Here is a 24,821-nt window from a genome sequence, read left to right as displayed (position 1 = left end):
CCCTTCAGTTCTTAAGGGACTCTCCACTCAGGTTCCCTCCCCCAGGTTTCCCTCCAAGGTGCCCCCCCCCCCCTCGCTCTCCCCTGAGCTTCCCCAGGTCTCCCGCACACAGGGACTCCCCCTGCCGCCCCCCAGGTCTGCCCGCTCAGGTCGCGCCCTCCGTGCTGTGCTGTCCGTGGAGAAGGCAGCGGGAGCCCTGCCTTCCAGCCGAGGGACTGCCCCGAGGACCCGAGCACGCCGCCCGCTGAGGGACTGTCGCACGGACCCGAGCACGCCGCAGACTTGCCGTGGCAAAGGCGTCTTTGCGCTCTCGGAACCTGGCGGCGGCAGCTCAAGTGTGTGCGAGTTACAGGCTGGACGGACGCGGGACGGAGGCAAAGCTCGTGTTCTAGCGTGACTTGCCGCGGACAGCGGGTGCTGTCCCCAGCGGCCAGACGGGGGCTCTGGACCGCGATGAGGGAGGGCGGGAGGGCAGGTGTGCAGGAGATTGCAGAGGCGCGGCTTGGGGACAGAATGGGGCCCGGGTGGGGAAAGGAGCCGTGATTTTTGGCACCTGCGAAGCCTGGTGTCCCCGGTGACCCCCATCCAGTCTGGTCCCGCCACTGTCTGTCGCGTCTGTGCTGCTGGGTCCGTAGGCAGAGGCCGAGAGAGCTGCCCGACACCGGGGGCCGCCACTGTCCTATGGTGCTGAGTCCCTGAGCTCTGGCCTCGGCTGCTTCTGCAGCTCCCGAGCTTTCCCTCCTCACCAGGCCGAACCGGCTGTGCGCTCAGGTGGGAGAGTCTTGCGTTCTGGGACCCGCTGTCCAGGGTGCGGCTGTGGTAGCCCCAGGACACGGCGGCAGACGCTCCTGCGGAACCTGGAGGACCCCAAGGAAGCCTTGGGCTGACTGCCGACCTGCACCTTGGGAGCGGGCCTTGTCAGGATAGAGTCTCAGGGTACACTGCCCTCATCAGCACCCCAGAAAGGCACTTCTCGGGATCTTTCCACGGGTCCCGTTTAACCCAGAGCACGGAAACCCTGTGCCTCGGCGTGGTGGGTGGCTTGGGTGGGCTCTTCGTCAGTCCTCCGCGTCTGGGCCTGCCCCTGTGTGCGCCACTGCCGGGTCCTCGCCACTAGGTGGAGCCACAGGCGCGCGTGAGCGCCCCCGCGTCCCCGGGCTCCGGGCCCCTTCACTCTCTAACCGGCTTTGAATTCCTGCCCTGCGGTGGCGGCGCGGTGGCGCGCGGGGAAGATATTTATTACCTTAGAAGTGAGTCAAAGAATATGGTGCGTATGTATTTTTCTTTTATTTAAAATCTACAGTATTAAAGTTTATTGCTCACGAACAATAACTGCTTTTAAGCAGTCCCTTTTAAGGAAAAGCAGTGTTATTTTTCTCAAACAAATTTAGAGGCTTTTTTTCCATTTGTGGGATCCTTTCAAGGAAGAGCTGCATTTCCCACTCTGCTTCTGCCTCTAGTCGCCAGCGGCGTTGCCATCAGGGAGCCTCTGGGAGCCCGCAAGGCCCTTCCAGAGAATGCACGTGGCAGGCAGTTCTTAGCATCCGGTGACAGTTGTGTCCTCCCTGCAGGCCCCACACCCCACGGACTGCCCTGAAAAGAAGGCGTGGCTGCCTCATGCCCTTGCTGGTGTTCTGTCTCCGTGATTTCCTGCGTTTTGACTCCTGTTGCTTAAAGAGAGTCAGACACAAACTGTGTCATAGGATTTTTTTTTTTAAAGATTTATTTATTTATTTATTTGACAGAGAGAGAGATCACAAGTAGGCAGAGAGGCAGGCAGAGAGAGAGGAGGAAGCAGGCTCCCTGCTGAGCAGAGAGCCCGATGCGATGCCGGACTCCATCCCAGGACTCTGAGATCATGACCCGAGCTGAAGGCAGCGGCTTAACCCACTGAGCCACCCAGGCGCCCCTGTGTCATAGGATTTTTTAAAAAAAGATTTTATTTATTCATTTGACAGAGATCACAGGGATCAAGCAGGCAGAGAGGCAGGCAGAGAGAGAGAGGAGGACGCAGGCTTCCTGCTGAGCAGAGAGCCCGATGTGGGGCTCGATCCCAGGACCCTGAGATCATGACCTGAGCCGAAGGCAGAGGCTCTAACCCACTGAGCCACCCAGGCGCCCCTGTCATAGGATATTATGGTGAGAAATGAGCTTGTAGCAGTCTGGTTTGCAATCTGGGTTACTCTGGACATGAAGGAGTTCCCCATTCCAGTCCTGCTGAGCCCCAGGTTATTTAGGATTCCCAGAAGACACCGTGTCAAGACACCCGGAGAGGAATTGTAGGTGAGGGGGGCTAATGTGGGATCTGGTCCCCAAATCCTGCGGAAATTTGGGGGGGACCGTACATACGTCTGTATCAGGGACTTTGCAGATTAGTCGTGAAGGTCAAGGGCTTTGTACATTTTGGGGGTCTGTAGAGAGACCAAGATGATAGATTATGGAGAGTCTTGGTACTTTCTAAAATAGTTAATAGGGTTCCTTTTTTTTTTTTTTAAAGTAGGCTGCACACACGGTGGGGCTCAAACTCATGACCTGGAGAGCAAGAGTTGCATAATCTACCAACTGAGCCAGCCAGGTGCCTTATACTTCCTTTTATTTTTTCATTTTATTTTATTTAATTGACAGACAGCGAGAGAGGGAACACAAACAGAGGGAGTGGGAGAGGGAAAAGCAGGCTCCTACCAAGCAGGGAGCCTGATGCAGGGCTTGATCCCAGGACCCTGGGATCATGACTTAAGCCAAAGGCGGACGTCTAATGACCGAGCTTCCCAGGCACCCCCCCCTTTTTTTTTTAAAGAGAGAGGGAGAAAGATTCTTAAGCAGACCCTGCCTAGTGTGGAGCCTGCATGGGAATTGATCTCATGACCTTGAGATCATGACGTGAGCAGAAATCAGGAGTCATTTACTTAACTGACTGAGCCAGCCAGGTGCCGTTCTGCTTAGAGCAGTTTTAGGTTTCCAAGAAAATAGGGCAGAAAGGACAGAGCTTCCATGTGCTGCTCTGCCCCACACACGGGCCCCACCGATAACCTCTTGTGGCAGGGCGATGTGCCGGGATGCGCCGGTCACAGCTGACGAGCAGCACTAACGTGGGGTTGCTACTGAAGCTGGCGTCCCACGCGCACGTCCTCTGCTGTTACCCGGTGCCTCCATCTGTCTCGGGACCCAGTGGAGTTGGATCCTCCTGTCCTCTTGGACTCCTCTGGGTTGGAACCATAGTGATAGTGTCTCCAGCTTTTCTTAGTTTTGATGGCCTTGACCATCTGAGGTGTGTAGGAGGTCTGTAAGTTGGGGTTTATGAGATGTTTCTCCTGTGGTTAGGTGGGGAAATGGCAACGGCTTCCGCTACTGTGACCTCTCCATGGTCCCCCTTCTCTTCCCCGAGATGGAGAGGAGCTGGGGGGTGGGGAACAGCGGAGAGGGAAGGAGCGGGGAGGGGACAAGCACGTGGCACACCTGTCCGCAGGACCCATCGCAGCCTCTGGCTGGGGGAGCATGTGGTGTCCCAGACGTGGCAACCACAAAGCAGGGCCAAGGGAAATGGGAGCCCGGCATTCTTGAGCACCCAGTGAGAGCATCTGGCTGGGAGCCTCTGGTGGGAGGACCTGGATGGAACAGCTGGTGGGGAGAACCTAATGGGGAGCACCTGGCAGGGGGCCCCCTGCAGCCCCTCCTCACTTCAAGCCTCGTCGCAGGGGGAGCTGCTGGGCTCTGTCTGGGGAGCACCTATCTTCCCGCCTCAGCCTGTCTGTCCCCAGGGACCCTCGGGGCACCCTGGCCCACTGCCATCTCCCTGCTGGGCTTGCCCCTCAGGTGAGCTAATGAGAACATGGGCGCAGGCCGCCGTCTCCCACAGACAGTCTCCCTTTGGCTTTTCTGGAGGCTTTGTTGTGGCTGTGGGGGGTGGTTCTTAGGGCCTTGAGGTGCTGCTTTTACCTGCTTTACCCTTTAGGACGTAGGTGAAGCTTTGAGGACCCCATTTCTGCTGGTGCAGAGGACAGGTGGAGGGCAGCTTGGACCAGTCAAGGCAGCTCTGCTCCCAGCCCAGTGCAGGTTGTGGGTGACCTGCTTCTGCTGACGACCGAGCTCCGCAGGGAAGGGAAAGGTTCTGTGTGTGTGCACAAGCCGGACAGAGTGGTGTGCTTCAGGAGCCTGGCAGGTACTCTGGCTTGAGTGGGCTGGTGATGGTGGTGGTGGTGGTAGTGATGGCAGCGATGGTGGTGGTGACGGTGCTGGAGCTGGGCCGCACGGCCTTGCCTGCACCACGTCCTGGAGCTGCTGCTGACGGCCAGGACACAGCCTGGGGGTTCTGCTCCCCATCTCTCAGAACAGGTTCTGGCTCCATTCTTTCCAACCACCTGACCTGGGCTATGGAGCACATGCAGGACTGAAATGTGGTAACATCCCACTTCATCTCATTAGAGTTACTTTTCTTAAATTAGAGAAGGAACATGTATCAGGAGTGCAGTAGTGGGCTCTACCTGCAAACCGACAAGATGTGTGCACACGTAAGTAAGTTAGATTATGACCTGAATTACGAAAAGGCTCACTGCTTGGTCCTTTTCAGTGCCCCGGTGCATTCGGAATTGACACAGTCGTTGGTTGCGGACATTTCCAAGCAAAGGTCTTTTGAAGGAAGATAAGAACACCTGTACCTGTTGCTGTTTTTATTTTTGGAAGGGAAGGAGAATTCATTCATCTTATGCCAAGTGGTGGAAACTCCGATGTGCTGGGACGGATGCTTTGACTTTTCTTATTGTCAAAGTAATTTCTTAGGTGCCCTAAACACAATCGTGGTCTTGCTGAAAGAGTAAACCATGGTGAGGTTGGGTGCTGAGGGGAAGGAGTGCGGCAGTGGGCATAAGCAGAGCGCTTCTGTCAGCTGCTCCGGGTCATCTGTGTGGCCAGGCCTCCAGAAAGCTATTGTCTGAGAGGCTTCCATCAGGAGATGTTTTTCTGATCTTTACTTACTTAGGATAGCCTGGACCGTGAGCCCCTGGCCTGGCCAGGGAAACAGAGAGGCTTTGACATATCCACCCTGCCCCCTTCCTCAGCTTTGTCAGTGGCTTCCTGGGGTAAGGACCTGATACAGTCCCTCTCCTCTGCTGCCCGGGGGGCCACAGTCTTTTCTTCACTGGGTCTTCTCAACATCCTCACTTGGGAGATTGAGTGGCCCTTAAAAGAGCTGCTGGCCTGGTCTTAGAGGAAAGAGCAGATGGAATTCACACAAGAGCCACTCTGAGTGACTCAGGAGGATGTGGTTACAGCTGGGTGATGGTGTGATTGCCTCGTGGTTAAAGGACTTGAAGGGGACTAGGATATGCCACCCCAGAATGTACCACTTTGGCATGAGAATTATTTTGAGCTGAAGGCAGTTGAGAATCAGTAGATGCAGAGGGAATCCTTGTTGGAGCTTTCCTTATCTGAATATAAGAAGCTTTTGGGGAAATAAGACTGCCATAAATTTCTTGTTTGGGGCAGGTCTACTCCCAAAGGGGTTACCACAAATAAAACCTATCCTAACTTCCTTCTATGGGGGAGTTTATGACTCTGAAAGAAGCAGAAAGCCCACTTATTCCTGTATAATTCCTGTATAGACAACTGTTATCACTAACTTCCTTGTACTTCAGTTATTTTCCTGAAACACATTTGTCTTTCCTAAAGAAACTATTTGTTCTTTCTTTAAAAAGGATTTTTCTCAGGGCGCCTGGGTGGCTCGGTCAGTTAAGGATCCAACTCTTGATTTCAACCCAGGTCATGATCTCCGGGTTGTGAGATCGAGCCCTGCATTTGGCTCCATGCTCAGCGGGGAATCTGCTTGTCCCTCTCTCTCTCTGCCCCTTCCCAAATAAATAAATAAATAAGGATTTTCCTCCCCTTTTCCTTATTCCTACTAAGTTAGGTATACAGACCTCTAACTGAAACTTCTGGGCTAGCTACTTTTCTTGGCTCCCATATACACATAATTAAACTTTTTTCTTCTGTTAATCTGTTGCTTGTCAGTTTAATTGACAGACCCCAGGGACAGAACACAAGAGGTACTTCTGCAGCCTTCTTCACAGAGGCTCCCTAACTTGGCCAGACATGCAGGTGGGTTGAGGGAACGGGGGTGGTAGTGATGTGGGGGGTGGGTGCTGGGACTGAGAACCCGTTCAACCCTCGATCTGCCCATTTTCCCCTTATGTGTGACCGTGTGCTCACAAAACTCAGCAGAATAAGTGGAAGCATCAAGACTGCTCATTGTCTCCTTGGCAGTAGGCATAATGTTATGAAGGTAAGTGAGAAAAGAGGCTCCAGTTGAAGGTGGGTGGGAGCTGATGCAGCAGACCGGAATGGGCTGTTGCATAGGGTAGGTGTCTCGTCATGGCCTTGGGTGGCTATCGGATATCAGAAATTCCCAAAGAACATTTAGTTTTTTTCTTGTGGTTGGTTTAAATTGGGTTCAGAATGTCCCGTGTAAGAAATGAAAGGGGGATTTGCCACATGTCACTACTGTATCCCACACTTGTCAGCTCCTTGGTGCTCAGAGAAAATTGGGAGCCCCTCATTGCCTGCGGCACAGAGACCCCAGCGGCTCAGGCAGCTGCAGCAAGCTTCCAGTCCCAGGAGAAGGGGAGTGGGGCAAGGCTGTGGAGAAGCAGCCAGTGGAAGCTCTGTCTGCAGGCCACACTCCTGCCCTCTTCCCCGGGGGGGTGGGGGTGGGCAGAGGTGTGCTCACGTGGCTGGGAGCATTTATCACGAGGAGCTTGCGTGTATGAGTGGTCACACCCATATTTGGACGTCGGTACAGAAGAACATGGTTTCCGTATTTGGGGTAGCTGTGTTTAAATCTCGCCCGGGCTTCAGGGACAGGCACTTCAGAGTGGCAGAAATTTAAAATGCAAAGTGCTGAACATGGCTCTTGGAGTGTCATGCGCTGAGAACGTGTCTGTTGAGGGTTACGTGGCCCTGCTTTCATGGAAATGAACCCACATCGTCTATCACAGGCAGAGAGCTGAAGGAGCGCGGAGCCCGCTGTGTGGGGGGCAGAGCTGGTGGCACAGCCTTGATTTTTCGTGGTTGGTGTTCCTCACTCTTTTACGCATAAAAGTGACGTCTGGTATCGCTACATGCTGCCTGTCTGAAGCAAAAACCATTTCCCCCTTTGCACGACGGGGAAGTTCAATTCTTTTTTTTTTTTTTTTTTAAAGATTTTATTTGTTTATTTGACAGACAGAGATCACAAGTAGACAGAGAGGCAGGCAGAGAGAGAGAGAGAGAGGGAAGCAGGCTCCCCGCTGAGCAGAGAGCCGATGCGGGGCTCGATCCCAGGACCCTGAGATCATGACCTGAGCCGAAGGCAGCGGCTTAACCCACTGAGCCTCCCAGGCGCCCTGGAAGTTCAATTCTTAACTACTTTCCCAGGGTTGCAGGTCGCACTGGGCTTCTGTTCGGCTGGTTTGGATAGTTAATGTCACTCTGGCTCAAGGTGTCAACCTGGCCTCTGGGTTATTGCTCATATAAGTGCTGTGATAATTGGGACCCATTTCTTCCTGGAGCAAGTAAAATATACTGGATGATAAGATCCTTTGATGGGACACCCAGGAGAACACCGAAAGACTGAGATGGTCCCTCTTGCCTGTTTCCCAGCATTGACCAAAGGCTGCTGTGCCAAGCACAGACTGTCATTCTCCAGGGCGGACTGTGCTGAGGGTCCCACGAGCCTTACACAAAGTGTCAGGGAGCCCACCTGCACCCAGACCCTGCCCAGAACCCCCTACAATCAGGGGCTTAAGAAAGATGAGCAGAAACAAAATGACAACCCGCTTTAACAGATGCATAGGGGGTTTTAGCAGACACTTCCTTAAAGGAGATATATGGATGGCCAGGAGCCCCCGAAAAGATGCCTAGAAAATATAAATCATACCACTGGATACCCACTAGGGTAATTATAACAAAACGAAATGGAAAATAACAAGTGTCAGTGAGGAGGGGTTGGGACACTTGCACAGTGCGGGCCGGGAGGGAGATGGTGCGGGCCCCCATGAGAAGCAGTCTGGTGGTTCCTCAGAAGGAACCTGACCCTGGAATTCGACTCCTAGGTGCACGTCTGAGAGAACTAAGAACAGGGGCTGAACAGATCCTTGTACACCTGGGTTTGCAGAAGGTCTAGTCACAGCAGCCGAAGATAGAAACAACTGAAATGTCTGTAGATGGGTGGGTAAGCGAAATGTGGCCCATCCACGTGGCGGGCTTTCTTGTGCCCCTGGAAAGGAACGGAGCTCTGGCACACACCACAGCGTGGGCGAACCTCGAGAACATTCTGCTCAGTGACAATCCAAACCCAAAGGGCTCTGTGTTGTCTGAGTCCACTTACGGGAGATGCTCGGAGCCAGCAGATTGGTGATGAGAAAATATCAGTGGCCACCAGGGTCTAGGAAGGGGGCCAGGCATGGAGTTTCATTTTGGGGTGATGGGGGAGTCTGACACTAGATAGGGTGCTGGGTGCACAGTAGGAAAGGGTTAAGTCGGGGGCGGGTGGGGATGGCATTGTGGGGGTGGGGGTGGGGGCGGGGGTGGGAGGGAGGATGCGGCTTTGGGAGGTGGAGCAGAGGACCTGTCTGTCTTCATTCCGCTCTAGTGCTTGCTGACCAGGGGCTGCCAGTTGCCCGAGACACCCCTCTCCCCAGGGCAGGAGGAGGCTGGGGGGCATAACCACGGGCCCATCTTCGTTTTCAGGGACACAGTGGTCCAGGAGCCACATTACAGCCCAGAGGCTTCCACACATGGCGTTTCTTAGGGGGACTTGGGCTGGAGGGAGCTTTGTGTGGCTCTTAGACCCTGTCCCAGCAGAATCCCTGCAGAATTCCCAATTTCAGTCACACTACATTTTTATTAAGAGCTTTCGCCCAGAGATGATGGAATAGATTTTATTGTTGGAAAGAAGCCAGCTAAAATTAGATGCCTCTTGTCTCCCCACCATCCACGCCTCACCTCTCTGTTCTTTTCTGAAGTTTTTGCTTTCATGTCTTGGTTCCTGGCTGTAGGCACCCGGGGGGTGTACTCGCGAAAGCAGGGGTGCATGGTCGCGTCCTGGAGCCGGTGCGATCTTGCTTTGCTGTCACTGATTCTGTTCTGAACCAGCTTTGGGCCTTGTGCTCTGTGTTGGGTGTGTGTGTGTGTGTGTGGTTTCTCTCTCCTTTTCAGGGAAGCTTGTAAGAATTTTGTAGCCGCAAACTGGTAGAATATTTTGCTTCGCATAAGAAGTTCATCTGGTTCCTCACGCCTTGTGTTTTCTCTCCAAGTTCCCGTTCTTGGCAGAGCTAACCTGCTGTGTCATCTGCCGAAACAGAATTGGGTTTGCCTCCCCACAGCCCCTTTTTAGCAGAGCCAGGTTTGATAGTCTGCTGTCTTCTGTTGCCACGTGGGGACACTGACTTCTAAGAACAGCTGTTACTTCTTACCAGTGCAGGCAAGGGAAGGGTATTTTGCGTGAAGACTAGGGCTTCGATCGTCCAGGGCAGCTGATGGCTCATTCCTGGAACACGTCTGGGGCCTGACCACTGAGCTGGTCACAGGTCGCAGAGGGCACCAGAGCTGCGGGGCTTGGTGCCCTTCATGTGGGTGCTGGTTTCTTTAAATTTAATTCTGTGTAGAATTTAGCAGAGACCTGGAGTGGATTTCGGACAGCCTCAGCCTATGGGTCCCAGATCTGACACTGATGGTGTGGGACAGGGCGTCACAGAGCGGGAGCAGCTGCCGGCTGTGAGGCGTCTTCATGCTGCACGCGGCCGGTAGCGGACACCTTTTCCGGGCACGCCTGCTGCAGACGGTCCCCTTGGAAGGAGCCTGTGGCCAGGGGCATGCCATGGTCAGAGGGGCTAGGCATACACACACTGGCTCTCCCAGGGACGAAAGCCTCCTCTGTCATCTCCTTTGCCCACCGGGCTGATGGTGGCTGCGGGTGGTTTTTTTTCTTGTTTCACTTGCCGTTTGTGCAGGGTGCAGTTAGGAGGCGCCGGGCTGCTCACCGCGGTGCTGCCGGGCAGCACAGCCACTGCGCCCTGGATGGGCGGCTGGCCTGTGAGACACACCCAGGGGGAAGACTTAGCATGGGTTACTAGACAGCAGATTAATAACTTGTTACATTCATTCCGTGGTGAAATGGTGATGTTTTAGATAGGCCTGTTTAAATGTATCATTAATTTTATGTTTGCGTTCACTTTTCACATACGGGTATGTTATGCCCGGAAAAGTTACAGCTGGAGGAGCAAGGGGCTCTTGGTCTCAAGGTTGCGAGTTCCAGCCTCATGTTGGGCATAGAGATTGCTTAAAAATAAAATCTTAAAAAAGTTGAATCTGTAGCTCACATGGTAATTCTTTTCTTTTTAAAAAGATTTTACTTATTTGACAGAGAAATCCCAAGTAGGCAGAGAGGCAGGCAGAGAGAGAGGGAAGCAGGCTCCCCACTGAGCAGAGAGCCCGACGCAGGACTCGATCCGAGGACCCCCAAGATCATGACCTGAGCCGAAGGCAGAGGCTTTAACCCACTGAGCCACCCAGGCGCCCCCCACATGGTAATTCTTTTGGATGGAGCCGTGCCACAGCCTACCTTCTTGGAACACACGTGCACATGTGTGCACACACAGCATCGCACAAACACGTGTGCAGACACACACGTGCATCTGCACACACATGCAAATGGGACAGAATGTACGTGCAGACACGCGAGCCCTCTGTCACACACAGACACAAGCACGTGTGTGCCTGTAGATACAAACGGAGCGTGGTGCATAGTGTGTGCACGGCTGGGAGTGTGGACACGCGTGCGTTCCTCTCAGGATGGGCTGGTTTCCAGCTCACACCTGGGCAATGGGGCCTCGAGGCTGCTGGGGGGAAGAGAAGTGACAGACTCACGGCCACAACAGGGAACGTGGGGCTGTCCCCGTCCTGATGATCAGTCACATGTCCAGAGAATGCCACCCTGGATGGTGACTGTGGGCAGGAGCCTCGGACAGTGACTGCAGAGCGGACGTCAGACACACCAGCCCCCCTTCACCCCCAGCTCTCCCTGCTGCCACTCTTTCAGGATTCAAGACGTATTTTTTTTTAACAGTTTCTTTTTCTTTTTTCAAAAGCGATGAAATGCATATGAAATTAATCACTTAAAATTCAACAATTCGGTGACATTTAGCACATGCGCAGTGTTGTGCACCCACCACCTCCATCGAGTTCCAGAACATTCTTGTCACCTGCCCCATAACCAGCTCCGGACCTAGTAGTGACCCTATTCCCTGTGCTCTTGGCGCCTGTGGGCTCATGGGCTCTGGATGTTTCACAGGAGTGGCCTCTCCCCTGTGGGCAGCGGACTTTATTCCTCCGTCCATCTGTGGATGGACGTGTGGGCTGCCGCCGCTTTTGGCTGTTTGTTGTGCTGCTGTGAGGTGGGGCCGGGTCTGAGCCCAGGGGTGGGCTGGGGCCGCTTTTCAGGAAGGGCTCTGACTCCTCTCCCACAGTCCTTTGGGGGACCTCCAGACCTGAATGCCTGGCATCCTGCCTGAGGCTTCGTGAGCCCTCCAGATACCCAGCGAGCCTCTCGCATTGCCCTCAGGCTTCAGGCCCTGGTATGGCCAATTGCGTTTGTTGTGCTAAGATCCACAGCTCAGGCCTCAGGGAACAGAGCTGAATCATTCATTCAAGCCTGTGCCGAAAGAGTCCTTTATATAGGTGCATTGAAACACCAAGATTTTTATGAGAAAATGGGTCCAGAGTTCATTTCTCAGGCCCCTGGCGGAGAGTGGGGTGGGGGCAGGCCGAGGCCTTGAGCCCTGAGGCCTGTGTTTCCACCTAAACTGGCTGGCGCTCCAGGTCCCCTGGGCTCACCGAGGCAGGTGTAAGTGGGGGCCTGGTTGGTACGTCTGCTACGGTCCACCTTGGGCTCATCCCCTTGGCTTTTCTGTGGGTGGTGTCGTGTTGGGCATTCAGCGGGTGTGCTATGGGGAGCCTGAGGAAGGGTGAGAGGCCACAGGGTGGTGAACGGCAATCTGAGGTGAGGAAGGGTGGGTGGGCTTCGAGCCATCAGGTGAAGGAGCGCGGGTGTCGCCTGCTGCCTGTCTGGTCAGCCGGGCCCAGTCCGCTGGGGGGACGGGGCTGCTCAGCCTGGCAGAGGGGCCTCAAGGCTTCTGTACCGAGGTAACACTCATGTGACACACACTTAGTGGCACTTAGGGCATTGACAGGGTTGTGTGACATCACCTCTGTCTAGGCCCGGAGCATGTCGCCAGCCCCCAGTGAAACCCCGTATCAGCAGGCCCAGTGGCCCTTGGCCCTGGTGCCCACCGTCCACTCCCCACATCTGTGGATTTGACTCCTGCAGGGAGCCACAGCGCTTCCCGCGACGGCTTGTCTCTCTGAGCACGACGGCCTCGGGGCGCATCCACGTTGGTGCCGGGTCAGAGTTTCCTCCCTCTGAGGCTGGAGGCTGTTCCATCCTGTGTCTGGGCCACGTCTCGTTCACCCTCCTCTGCGGGGGGACATTTGTGCACAAGTTCTCTCGCGGACTGGGGTGGACATGGTGCCTGCCCAGGGGTGAGACTGCTGGCCACGGGGCGCTTTTGCGTAACCTCCGTGAGGGCCGGGTGGGCGTGCCTGCTTGCCCGCGTCTCCTCCTGGGGCCCCTCTGAGATGGGGGTGGTCTGCCCTCCAGTGTGCTGAGAGGCTGCGGGGGTGCCTGGCCCCGCTTTCCCTGAGCTCACGGCAGGGAGGGCAGACCCGTGTGTCTGCGCACGGGATCTAAGGGGGCCGCTGCCCTCCCTTTCCAGATTAAAAAAGATGTTCACGGACCTCGGCTTTCAAAACGGTCACATGCTGTTTTTCTGATGTCTGTGGGATAGTAAAAAAATGGACATTTAGTTTTCGTCCCCAGCTGCTGGCACCTGTGGAGGGCGAGTGTCTGGCGTGCTACTGAGAGGGGAGCTACTGATCGGAGGGTTGCACCTTGGCTTCAAACCCTGACATCCGCAGAGGAGCAGAGTGACGGGGATTAACCCCCACCGCCATTGACTTAACCAGCACACTTGTTAGGAGGTGCGGTAACAGCCCCGACCTGCTGGTGGGCTCGGAGCCGGTGCCGGTGCAAGGAGGGGGCTGCTCCCGGGGAAGGGCCTGGAAGCCCTGAGCCCCTTCCCCACCCCTCACCCTGTAGGTCTCTTCCATCTGCTGAGTTGCGCCCCTTCTAAGCACCCCGCGGACTTTGCGGCCAGCTTGGGCACCAGCATGAGGACCCCACGGGCCTGGGACCTGGTGCATGGAGTGGGGGTGTCTCAGGGTCCCGCAACTTGTGGGACCTCACTAGCGCCCGCAGCGAGTGTCGAGCGGAGTTCCGTTGCAGGACCTGCTGGGGGTATTCAGAGAGCTTGAGAGCTGGTCTGTGTCCGGAAAGACCCGCACACGTGGCGTCGGAAATGCTGGTAAGAGTGGCGCCGTGGCCTCCTTTCTGACGTGGGCGGTTCTGGGGTGGGAGGAGGTGGGGGTTTGGAGCCTTTTGCAGGACTGGCCAGTCCTGGGTCCATGGCCCCAATGCTCCTTACCGGCCTCCCACCCCTGGGTCACTGGGGCTGGGTGCTGCACATTGATGGACGGCCCTGGGCCCCCGCCTGCCAGAATCTCAAGCCTGTGGCCTGGTCGCCCCCCAGCTCAGGCTTGTGGCCCAACCACCCTGGTGCTTCCCATGCCCTGTGTGCGTGGCCCTGTCTGCGGCTGTGGATGTAATCAGCTGTCTTCTCTCTGAGCCTCTCATCTGTGGACGTGGATATTTGGGCGATGCTGTCCAGCCCACACTGTGTTGATGGCATCCAGGCCCCAGTGAAATTCCCCTCCACCTGCGCTCTGCCCGCAGGTCTGGCCGTGCCCACTGCCCTTGGTGCACCCTGGGGCTGGGCGGTGGTGTCCTGCAGGCCTGGCCCCTGCCCCGAGGCTGAGCGCCACCCCTCCCTGCGAGCCTCTGAGCCTCTGCCTGGGCTCCGAGGCCTGCTGACTCTGCAGATCAGATAAGCAGGAAGTTCCTGAGAGGAAAACCACAAGCTTTATGTTTATTTAATTCCAGCCATTCTGTGGTTTTTGGAGATGGCCTTTAAAGATTCGTTTTGATTATTATCTCAAAGAGAATGCAGAGAAGCCCATGAGTCGGGCTCCAGAGAAAATACACACAAGGAAGAGAAGTGGATCTCACCAGGCAGTTTTGGGGCGAACGGCAGGATGGGGCTGGGCCGCGGCCCCTCAGAGCAGCAGCCTGGCTTGGCCTGCACACGTGGGCCGCAGAGCCTTGCTCCCCAGAATCAACATAGGCCATGTAGTTCAGGCCCATGGTCACCTGCACTGGAGGTCAGGCTGTGGGGCGGCCTCCCTTCAAGGTCGCTGGCTCCTTGTCTACCGCTCTGGCCACCGCGAGGCTCCAGGCCTCGGGACGCCGCCCAGCACCCCCAGAACCAGTGCACTGTGAAGCGGCCCCTAGAAACACTGTAATAGGCACCCACGTTGGCTGGGGGAGAGGAGGGGTGTGCTGCGGACGAGGGAAGGTGGCCCGTCAGCCCAGGACCCCACCATGTGCCTGCCTTGGCCCCTCGTGATCGTGGGTGCTCGCAGGCCCGTCTGCTGGAGCTCCTCGGGCAGACCTGAGGGCAAGCCTGCTGCCTGGAGCAAGAAAGCCCCTGGGGCCTTTCCTCTGGGTCAGGACCCCCACCTGGAATTTCAGCTCTGTGCCAAGGGGGGTGGGTCACTCAATTCCTAGGAAAATGCCAAAGCAGAGTCAACGTAAAGGTAATCTCCACCGTAGGGTCCTCCTGGGAAGGGGATTAGCTGTGGAATACCCTCGAGCCACCACGTGGGGACCCCTTGCGAACGGGGGTGTGTGCGCAGGGTAGGATCTGGGGGGACAGGTTGACGTGTGTCCATCTCCTCGACTGCCTGGTAGGTCCCCCACTTTGAGTCTGCCTCACAACCCCTTGCTGTCAGTGGCAGGTGTGTGCACCCTGGTGCAGGGTTGGCACCTGGCCTATCCCCGGAGGACGGCCTGCTTCCCCCGTGTGGCTCTGTCAGCAAGGAGTTCTCCGGGCCCCTTCCGCCCTCGCAGCCTGGGGACCGTCAGTGGCCTGTTTCCCACCAAACTCTCTTCATCGACACCTGTGATTGCCTCTTATTTTCACGCTCGAGCTGCCGGGGCCGTGGCCGGTGGGAGTCTGTCTTGGGGGCCCTTGCTTGGTGGCCTTCCTTGCTCTCTGGGACACAGGTGCTGAGATCCCCTGCCCCTCCCCACAGCCCCGGTGCTTCAGGATTGAGAAACTCCTGGGTGCACACACTTTGGCAGGCACCTTCTTCTCCAGGTACATCAGAGCCGTGAGTTCGCTAATGCCCCAGTTCTGCTGTGTCCACGGGCTCATTCGGGTTCTCCGTGTCTGAGCCTGCGAATCTGCTGTGCTGCTCAGAGCACGGCAGCTGCCAGTCCCTAGGGAGGAGCCTGCCTTGTCCCATGTCTTCGTGGCTTTAGTGCTGCTCATTCTGGGAAGGACAGAGCCACCTGTCCTGGGCTCTGCCCGGGGCCAGCAGGGAGTGGGAAGGGACCCCAGCTCCGACACCAGCTCTGGGGATGGTCCATCTGCCCCATGTCCGCTCAGGGCTGGGGCTGACGATGTGGGCTGTCCTGTTGGAGGCCAGTCAGGGATGTGAGGATGCAGTGGTGCCCCGTGAGCCTTTGCGGCTGGGATGTGCGTGTGCACGCAGCTGTGGCCCGTGTTCGTTTCTGGGACAGCAGAATGAGCGGCGTCTGTCTGTCTGGGCACCTGCTCCTGCCCCTGCAGCTGGGTGGTGGCCACCCTCAGAGGCCACGTGCCTGTGCACCTGTGAGAAGCTCAGGCTGGCACGGCTGCTGCTGTTCCATTGGCTGCAGCCACTGCAGCTACAGGAATGCCTGCCAGTGTGCGTGTGCCTGTCCTCTCTGGCCTGCGGTCAGCAGACCTTCCCCCGCCCCCGGTGCTGCAGGTGGCAGAGCCCTGTCTGTAGTGCCTCTGAGCTTTCCGGGGCCTCCTGCGCGTGCTTATTAGCATTGAAAAGAAGAACCCACATGTGCACCGAATGAGCCAGAGGTGGTTTATCCTTACAGCAGTTGGGACCCTTCCACATCCTGGGACAAGGCCGAGGACAGGATGGAGGAGGAGGTCTCCAGGGCCAGGGGAGTGTTCATGGCTGCTGTGCGTGCTGTGGACTCAGGCATTTCTGTGTGCTTTCCTTTCCTAGCGCTGCCCTAACAAAGCCACAAGCTTAGGGCTCAAACTGCACCCACCCTCCTCTGTCTGCAGGCCGTAAGTCCCAAACTGCGGGGTCAAGGGGCCACGCTGTCTCGGGGGCACCTCCCGCCTCCTCCAGTCTCTGGTGTGGCAGCGATCCTTCTTGTCCCTCACCCTGTCAGTGCCTCTGGGGTCACATGGCACCTCCTTGTGAGGACTCGGTCTTGTTGGGTTGTTGGGGTGGGACTGGCTGACTCCAGGAGAGCGACCCCTTTGTACTGTTCACACCTGAAATGGCCCTATTTCCAGATAAGGCCCCATTCTGAGATCCTGGGGGTCAGGGCTGAGGCCTGTCATCTTGTGAGACAGTTCAACCCCCTGCAGGGTCCCATCTGTAGCCTCTTGTCTTTGACAGTATTGAAAACCATTCACATTTTAAAAATCAATTTTTATTTTTTTATTTTTTTTTTAAAGATTTTATTTATTTATTTGACAGAGAGAGATCACAAGTAGGCAGAGAGGCAGGCAGAGAGAGAGAGGGGAGAAAGCAGGCTCCCTGCTGAGCAGAGAGCCCGATGCGGGACTTGATCCCAGGACCCTGAGATCATGACCTGAGCCGAAGGCAGCGGCTTAACCCACTGAGCCACCCAGGCACCCTAAAAATCAATTTTTAGACAAATGCACAGAGACATGGCTTTTCCCAACCTCGGGGCTGCCGGCTCCCGTGGAGAGGTGGCTGGTTGCGAGGCTGGGGGTCCCGGGGACACTGTATGTGTGCAGACGCCTGTGCATCCAGGCATGCCCTCTGCTCTCCTCCCTCGCCCCCATGATGTGCTGGGGGTTGGTCAGGATCAGTGTGTCTGGAGCAGCCCACCCAGTTCTCGGTGGGTGTGTGAGAAGTGTCCGGGGACTTTCAGGAGGTAATCACCAAGGCCAGAACGAGCAGAGCTTATCCCCCCAGAAGCTGCGCTCCTTGACCAAGCGTGACCGAGTTCCGGCTGGGGAGCACCTGGTCCCAGGACGTAGGCATTTGAAATAAATTCTCTCCTCTGAAATAACCTCATGTGTAGGGAACAGTTGCAAAAACGGTACAAGAATCCCCGCGTTCCTTCCTGTTGGGTTGCCCAGACGTGAGCATTTTACCACGTTGGCTTTTCCCCTGTCAGGCCTGAAGCGGCCGAGGGGAGGGTTTCAGGGTGTGCTCCCTGTGGGGGGTGTTAGTGGCCACACGGGGATATCATCTCTGCTCTGCAGTCTGTAATCACAGTCCTTTCCCTGTCCCGTAACGACACTTGCACACTTCCTGCTACGGTCACTTGTGAGTGTTTTACCGTCGGTCTCCACCATCGGCGGGGCTCCTCGGCTACTCCGCCTGCCCGTGGGTGACTTTGTGCGGACATGAAGACTTTGGGGGGTCTGTGTGTGAGTTTCAGCATTCCTGAGTTCGTGGATTATTTGAGAGGTCCACTCTCTGTTGACGGTCTGGTGCCGTGCTTGCTGCCAGGTCGACAGACCCGTGTGGCTAGGTTCCCGTGTGCAGAAGACGAAAGGAAATGGGACAGACACTCACTACTCAGCCACACGTGCCCCATTTCCCATGCTTAGTGGCTGCATGGCCTGGCTGGATTTGGATGCAGAGGAAGTGAGACACGCTGTCCTCACCGAGAGTTTGGTTAGACATTGTTGTTGCAGGGTTTCCCAGGTTCATTGGTCTCTTTGAACATAACCCCCGCGGGCTCCATTCTTGTGGCCCTGATGCCCTCCCCTGTCAGACGGTGGTGGCTGAGGCCTCTAATGGCAGGGCTCACGGGCAGTAGACGTGGCAGGCATGGCCCTCCCCATGCCGCTCCTCAAGTAGGAGCGCATCTGCTGCTTCAGTGAGGTGATGGGTTTGCAAAACATGTGTCTGTGTCACTGGTTGGAAAGCAGCAGTCGCTTCCTGTGGTCCTTACTCATTCCGTGTCCATCAGGAAGGGGCCTTACCTTCTGCCCAGGGCTTTATCTGCACCTCTGGGGAGAAGCCTGTGATTTTTCTCCTCCGAACTGCACTAGAGTGACTTTCGCAACTGGATTTCCCTGGCAAAGCTGCTGTGGTGTCTGGGAGCCGGTCTGCCGGGCCATGGTGTCCTCTTCCCACCGTGTGCGGGGCTCTGCTTGGGGCCTCCTGGGAGCTGGGGTCAGGACCCTCACCCCCTACTTCGCCTGGGGCCTCGCGCGGACGGAGCTGGGGTCAGCGCGGCTGCGGGGACTCGCCTCGGGCCTCCCGGGAGTGGGGTCAGCGCCCCCTGCCCTGCACAGGGTCCAGCGTGTCGCACAGCTTCAGTGATGCAGAGTGATTCAGACGGCTCTGCTACTCTCTGCCCTTGGGGGTGTGAAGTTTGCGGGATCGGCAGGCCTGTTGCCCGCGGGGGCGCGGGTCCTGGGCAGCCTCCTGCTTCCGTGGAGCCTCGGTTCAGCCGTCTCATCTGGATGGTTACGTTTATGTCACTCAGTAAAGAATGCCACCGCCACGGAGGTACTACTCGTCATTTGTCTCCAGTGGGCCACCGCCACCCAGCCGGCAGCCCCAGAGGGAATGCAAACACCCAGGCCCTGCCTTCGCGACCTGGGGAGACCAGTGGGCTCTGCTCGCTTCCGCCTGGGCCTCCCGTGTGTGGCTCCGGGAAGCCGCCGCGGCCGCGGAATTTCCCGGGGCGGGGAGACGTTTGTGCCCACGCGTGGCCGCAGCCCATGGCTGTCAGATGAGCGCCTCTTCTCTCCCTTGTGCAGCCATAAGCTGTGCAAGCTTCCCTGCTCGCCACTGTGTGTAGGCACGGCCGCAGGCCCTGGTCGTCACCCCTGCACGCAGCTGCATGTCATCCCCGCGTGTTTCCTTGCTGGCAGCTGCGCGCGGGCACGGTTGCAGGCTGTGCTCGTCACCCCAGCGCGCAGGAGCAGGCCGTCCGCACGTGTCTTCCCCGCTCATGGCTGTGCGCAGGCGCGGCTTTTTTTTTTTTTTTAAGATTTTATTTATTTATTTGACAGACAGAGGTCACAAGTAGGCAGAGAAGCAGGCGGAGAGAGGGGAGGAAGCAGACTCCCTGCGGAGCAGAGAGCCCGACGTGGGGCTTGATCCCAGGACCCTGGGACCATGACTTGAGCTGAAGGCAGAGGCTTTTTTTTTTTTTTTTTAAGATTTTATTTATTTATTTATTAGACAGAGAGATCACAAGTAGATGGAGAGGCAGGCAGAGAGAGAGGGAAGCAGGCTCCCCGCTGAGCAGAGAGCCCGATGCGGGACTCGATCCCAGGACCCTGGGATCATGACCTGAGCCAAAGGCAGCGGCTTAACCCACTGAGCCACCCAGGTGCCCCTGAAGGCAGAGGCTTTAAACCACTGAGTCACCCAGGTGCCCAGGCGAGGCCGTTCTTAGCGGGCATCTGGGTGCGGATTTCAGGTGCGGGACTGTGAGGGCGCCTCCGGGTTCCCGAGCTGGGGAAGCCGTGGCCGCGGCGGGAATTCGCGGAGTCTTCACGGCCGGACATCGGATGGTCTCGCGGAGAAGACAAATGTGAGTGGGGTCCGCTGGCAGGGTAGTGCGCCCGGAGCCATGGGAGTGGGGACGAGGTGTGCGAGGCCCGGGGTTGGGGGGCGGGCAGCTGGAACCCAGCTGGGGGACGTGCTTTGGGGCGCGCCCACAGCGAGAGCTGGGGACTGTTAGGGTCCGTGATCAAAGGAACGAGACTGATAGAAAGTGAAGGTCAAACAAAACTTTATTTCGCGCCAAGCATCAAGAATCAAACTGACCGGTCAGGGCTATCTCTTACGAAAAGACAAGGACGATGACCCCGACAAGGTCACTCCCAAGAAGGCCGCTCCAGACGAGGCTGCTCTAGATGAGGCTGCTCCGCAGATGAGGCCGCTCCATGATCGGAGCCGCTCCCAAGAAGAGGCCACTCCCAAGATGAGGCCGCTGCTCCATGAGGTTGCTCCCCAGACAAGGCCGCTCCCAAGAAGACGCCATTCTGGACAAGACCGCTTCCCGGATGAGGCCGCTCCCGACAACGAAGAGGCAACGATGACAGCGATGATGACAAGGAGGACAACCCGGATGACACAGACTCTGCTCCCCACGATGCCACTCTGACAAGGTTGCCACCCAGAGGAAGCCACCGCTGCGGACAAGGCCGCTCGTGGCTCGGGGTGGCAAGGCATTTTGCGGCAAGGCTGCTGGCGGCTAGGGGCTGTTGGCATCTCTGGGCCACTGGCGTCTCGGGACCGCTGGCATCCAGGGGCTGCAGGCATCAGGACCGCTGACCGCTGGGCTGCTGGACTGCTGGTGTCTTGGCACCATTGACGTCTAGGGGCTGCAGGCGTGGGGACTGCTGAGCACAGGACTGCTGGACCACTGGTATCTCGGGACCGCTGACCGCTGGGCCGCTGGACCACTGGAGTCTCAGGGCCGCAGGCGTCGAGGGACCGCTGACAGCTGGACCACTGGTGTCTGGGCAGCTTGGGGTTGCTGGAAGCTGCACGTGGCTGAAGGCTGCCGGTGGCTCAGGGCCACTGGAGGCGGGGTCTCAGGGGGCTTGAAGCTGCAGGCGGCTGGAGGCTGCAGGCGGTGGCTCGGGAACCCCGGTGGCTGGAGGCTGTAGGCGGCGGCTCTCGGGGCCACCAGAGGCAGGACCGCCGGAGGCAGGACCGCAGGCGGTTGGAAGCTGCAGGTGGCTGGGTGCTGCAGGAAGCTGGAAGCTGCAGGTGGCGGCTCTCGGGGCCGCCGGAGGCAGGACCGCTGGAGGTGGGACCGCTCGCGGTGGTTATAGCTCTTACAAGAGCTGTTATAGCTCCTCCACTCCGCCGACTCTTCGCTCCCGTGGACTCTTCTGCTCCCGTCGCAGCAACCTTTATGCAGTTGGTTGAGTCCCACCCCTATACAGGTGGCCAATCGGATCTCAATCCACCCTAGTGGATATACACATGCTAAACCGATTGGACATCTCCACCTGGCCTGCCCCACCCCTACATCGGGGTCCACAAGCAAGTTCCTCTGGGAGGGGCAGGCCCTTACATTCCCCCCTTTTCTTTGGAGATTAGTCAAATCCTTGACTTCTCAGATAGTTCTATCTTATATTGAACATATAAGACTAACATTTTATCACCCCAATTTTCTTTAGTATAGCAACAATAAACTTCTTTAGTATAGCAACAATAAACTTACAACTTTTTAGTCCATGGTCAGCTGGGTCTGTCGGCTGCTGCTCCCATCTGGGGGGGCATCCTTACTCGGCTCGTTTGACGTGACCCGCATGAACCCAGGCCCTAATGCCTTCTACTTTTACTGCCGTGGGGGTGGTTAGGATAACAGTAAATTGTCCCTTCCAGCGAGGCTTCAAGTTCCTCACTTGGTAGTGACGTATCCAAATCAAGTCCCTGGGATGTGGTTCCACCACTGTCTCTGTCCCAGTGTGGGCAGTTTGGATCCCTTTTTTTTAAGACAGACTGTAATGCCTGCAGTGACTGGGGTATAGACTGATCAGTCATTTCTGCTAGGGCAACCTCCTGTAGCCTAGGACAGAGCGAGGGAGGGGTCCTCCCAAACATTATTTCAAATGGGGTCACCTTGTTTAAATAGGGTGTACATCGTGCCCTGAGAGCAAAAGGAAGGAGATCCATCCATCCACCGCCAGCCGCCAGAATTAACTTTATCAAGGTCTCGTTGAGAGTCTGGTTCATTCTCTCTCCTTGCTCAGAGCTCTGGGGCCAGTAGGCACACTGTAGTTTCCAATTAGTGTCCGCAGCCTTGGCCATCTGTAGCGCCTTGGTGAATGCAATCAGCTTTGCTTTTCCACCAAGATCCTGTGTGGCAGGGCTGTCGTCCAGAGTCTTGCAGCCCCCGCATACCTCTTTCCATTGACCATGTAACTACTCCCTTCTGTGAACAGAGTCATTTCCGCATCTGGGAAGGGAGTGTCTCTGAGATCCGGCCTTATTCCCGTGACTTGGGTTAGGACCTTCCCGCAGTCGTGTGGGTGGTCAGCCAGCACCTCTGGTAGCAACGTGGCTGGATTTAGCACTGCTGGGGGCCAGAAGATCACTTTTCATTCAGGAGGAGGGCCTGATACCTCGTCACTCGGGCATTTGTCATCCACCAGTCTGGTGGAGTCCGGAGAAGGCCCTCGATAACATGGGTGGTGGTCAATATGAGATTTTGACCCAGAGTCAATTTGCATGCATCCTTGACCAGGAGGGCCATGGCAGCAATTATGCAGAAACAAAGGGGGAACCCAGCTGCTACTGGATCTAGTTTCTTGCTAAGATAGGCCACTGGCCTTCACCAAGGCCCCAGAGTCTGAGTCAAAACTCCTTTAGTCAGCCCTGCCTTTTCATCCACATACAAGTGGAAGGGCTTGGTAACATCTGGGATGACCGATGCTGGGGCACACAGTAAGGCTCTTTGTAATTCCCAAAATGCTCCTTCTGCCTCAGCTGTCCACACTCTACCATAGTGAGTCCTCCCTTAGCCAGTTCGTAGAGAGGTTGTGCCATCTCCATGAAGGCAGCATCCACATCCTGCAGTAGCCCACCATCCCAAGAAATTCCCTCTTGGAGATCAAAGCAAAAGCAACCGGTATTCCCTGGAAGTCTTCCATCCAAGTACTAACCAGGCCCGACCCTGCTTAGCTTCCAAGATCAGACGAGATCGGGCGCGTTCAGGGTGGTATGGCCATAGACAATCAACGGGTTCTTACCCGATATTCTCAGATGAGTGTACGCGACACCCTATGTAACATGGAACCGTCCTTCCCTTGCTGGAGGAAGCTGAACTTTCTCATACCCTACTGTTACCTTAATCTGTCCAGGCTTGGTTAGCTACCATATCTCTCTTGTTCAGTTACGTTGGCCCCTAGCCTTCTTGGGCTACGGATGCCTTGTGGTCATACCCATTCTGTACAAAAGAAGAGGTAGTGGAGGGTTTCTAAGTGCTTGGAACAGAATGATGTTTCAGACAGATGGACATGTCGTTCAAAGATGCAGAGGCTGCAGAGAGCCAGCATATTCAGGAACGTGCCAGCAGCTGCACGTGTATCAATTGGGACAGGTCCCTAGCAGCCTCCGATGGCCAAGATTTGAAGCCTTGACTCCCGAGCTCCTCCCATGGGCCCTTGTGTGACCCATCAAGTCCAGACATCAGAGAAGAGGGACGGGCAGCTCATGGAACTTGAGAGTTTTCTTCCCCTTGGAAGATGGCTTCCTAGACTCAAAGTGGACCCTCAGACTCTCGTTTTTCTAGGTCTGAAAGCCAACACAGAGGTGCTGAGGCTCATGGGCATGCGTGTTCTAGCATGGGGGTATCGGCCACCTGGCAGCAGGGCTGCCTCACCTGAACCCACACCGCCCACTCCCCAGGCTGTGCTCCCAGGAGCAGCAGTACTCAGCAAGGGGAGGCTACCCGGCCCTGTTGCCGGCTACTGATCCCAAGTTCCTGACGATGGACGAAGGCACGTAGGCACACCTTTGAGCCTACACACCTCTGCTGGGTGCTGAGCCAGAGTCCAAATTCATTGCACAGAATTTTCCCTGTTCCATCTCCCAGATTCTGGGTGGAGGAGCCCAGAGAGAACAGCTGTGGTCTGCTCTGCCATCGGAGCAGGGCTGTCCCTGGATGCCGTCCTGCTCGCATCCCTTGCAGGAACTTAGGAGCGTCTTATCTAAGGTCTGTCCTTATAAACCCTGGACCAGGCTACTCCGTGGAGTAGATGACCGTTATGACATATGACGCCCTGCAAGATTCAGGGTGCAGTCCATTCAGACTCCATAACGGAAGCGGTGGAGCCATAGAGATACATTCACAGTCAGACACTCTCCAGATTCAAACAGGTTGGACATCCTCCCCTTTGGGTATCCTTGGCTAATGGGAGGTGATCAGTCTCCCCTTCCATTCTTTTATGAATGGATTTAGCTCTGACAGTGGCCTCACGGCTGTTTTTCTCTCTTTTTGCATATCTCCTACTTTTTACATACAGAGTTGCTTTTCTCATTTCCATCAGTCTTAATTGCACTTAACAGAATTTTGTACTCTTAGGAATACCTTAACCTCTACTGAAGACAAAACCAATTGTGAGTTGTTACAACAGAATTCTTTAGATGGCAAATTTATCAGTTAAGCACAGAACGTGTTCACCAGCAGATTTCAAAAGTAAAACCCCAGTTCCAGCAACCAGCGCCCTAGCATTTCATCCCATTTGGTTAGGATCTAGATGTCCAACAAATTTAACTCCATTTGTCATTCCAGCAACCCTTCACAGTTTCAGGTTACCAAAGACTTCAGAAGCCACTTTAACAATTACTCATTAAACCCTTGAAACAGACAGTTAACCATCAGCCCAGCCATCCCTTCGCCAACAGACCTCATGTTCCACCTGGGCCCATTACACTTCAGATGCCATGCTTTCCCTGCCAGCAAGGAGGGGGGGGGGCTAGGCAGTCCACATCGGGCCAGAGAAGGCAAGGAATTCCCCGAAACAAAAGAAGTTTCGGCAGCTGCTTGGGAATATTCCTTAAAGTCTCTGTCTCGAGGTCGG

The 24,821-nt window shown here is 56.2% G+C and overlaps 1 long non-coding RNA gene across 2 annotated transcripts in view; it reads left to right on the top strand.

Annotated features, from left to right (window-relative positions):
- The first annotated feature begins 2,496 nt into the window (after positions 1–2,496).
- Positions 2,497–24,821, top strand: part of LOC309854513 — a 52,997-nt gene continuing 30,672 nt past the window's right edge. The window contains exons 1-3 of one of the 2 annotated variants that reach the window (XR_014306272.1): positions 2,497–2,575; positions 6,004–6,090; positions 6,211–6,274. This is a non-coding gene — a long non-coding RNA (uncharacterized lncRNA). Of the gene's footprint in view, positions 2,576–6,003; positions 6,091–6,210; positions 6,275–24,821 lie in introns of those variants that run through there. The other variant, XR_014306271.1, reaches the window with a different exon arrangement.

Source organism: Mustela nivalis (genome assembly GCF_964662115.1).
Source record: "Mustela nivalis genome assembly, chromosome: 19".
NCBI lineage: Eukaryota > Metazoa > Chordata > Mammalia > Carnivora > Mustelidae > Mustela > Mustela nivalis.
This window is presented reverse-complemented; position numbering and strand designations above follow the sequence as displayed.